Source organism: Scylla paramamosain, chromosome 34 (genome assembly GCF_035594125.1).
Source record: "Scylla paramamosain isolate STU-SP2022 chromosome 34, ASM3559412v1, whole genome shotgun sequence".
Lineage (NCBI taxonomy): Eukaryota > Metazoa > Arthropoda > Malacostraca > Decapoda > Portunidae > Scylla > Scylla paramamosain.
The window spans coordinates 1,469,317-1,470,000 of record NC_087184.1 but is presented as its reverse complement, the minus strand read 5'-3'; the positions used below and the strand labels follow the sequence as shown (position 1 = coordinate 1,470,000).

The 684-nt window shown below is 39.3% G+C and overlaps 1 protein-coding gene across 1 annotated transcript in view; it reads right to left on the bottom strand.

Annotated features, from left to right (window-relative positions):
• The window catches only part of LOC135090015 (tumor necrosis factor alpha-induced protein 8-like protein), a 45,523-nt gene extending 45,516 nt beyond the window's left edge, over positions 1-7 (bottom strand). The window contains exon 1 of the mRNA XM_063986230.1: positions 1-7. This exon is cut by the window's left edge and continues 390 nt beyond it. The gene's annotated coding sequence lies outside the window, so the exon portion shown is untranslated.
• Positions 8-684: the final 677 nt, after the last annotated feature.

Sequence of the window (684 nt, the reverse complement as noted above, 5' to 3'; positions counted from 1 at the left end):
TTTCTTCTATCTGCCTGCTTTCATTCATCTAACTATATATAGCTACCTTCATTCACCTGCCTACCTATCTTCATTCATTCTTCATTCTTGCTTCATTCCTTTTCGCCAAGCTTTCCTCTCTTCTTTCCTCATCTCCCTTCCCTCAGCAATGTCTTCCTTCCTTCATCTTCTTTCCCTTGCGTCACATTCCTCTGCCTTCCTTCACCCCACGCACAACATAAGTACACAGACTATGATGCTGTTTAAATTTATCGTAAAAACTAAACTATTTATGTCCTCAATATACACTAAGACGCTTCAAATGATACCAAAATACTGACTGAAATACTCACTTCAGTGAACAAACTGAATTCATGCAATGAATGCAAATTGATAGACTATTAAACTGAAAGCGTGCACTCTGACAGAACTGACAGAAGAATACACTCTTAGACAGGCAAGTTTGTTCTGTATCTCCCCTGCTCTATGTTTTATATCTCTCCTATTCACTGTTCTGTAATAAACACATACCCTCGTTACAGACTGACAGTTCTGGTATCTGTTCTCTTCGTGCATTCGTACGTAAGCTGACAGGAGAATATACACTAACAATAGGCTAGCAAACTGACAGTAAGATAGGCAGACACATCAACAAACTAACTGACCGAAGGAAGCAGAAAATGGACAGGTTAGCAAATTGACGGA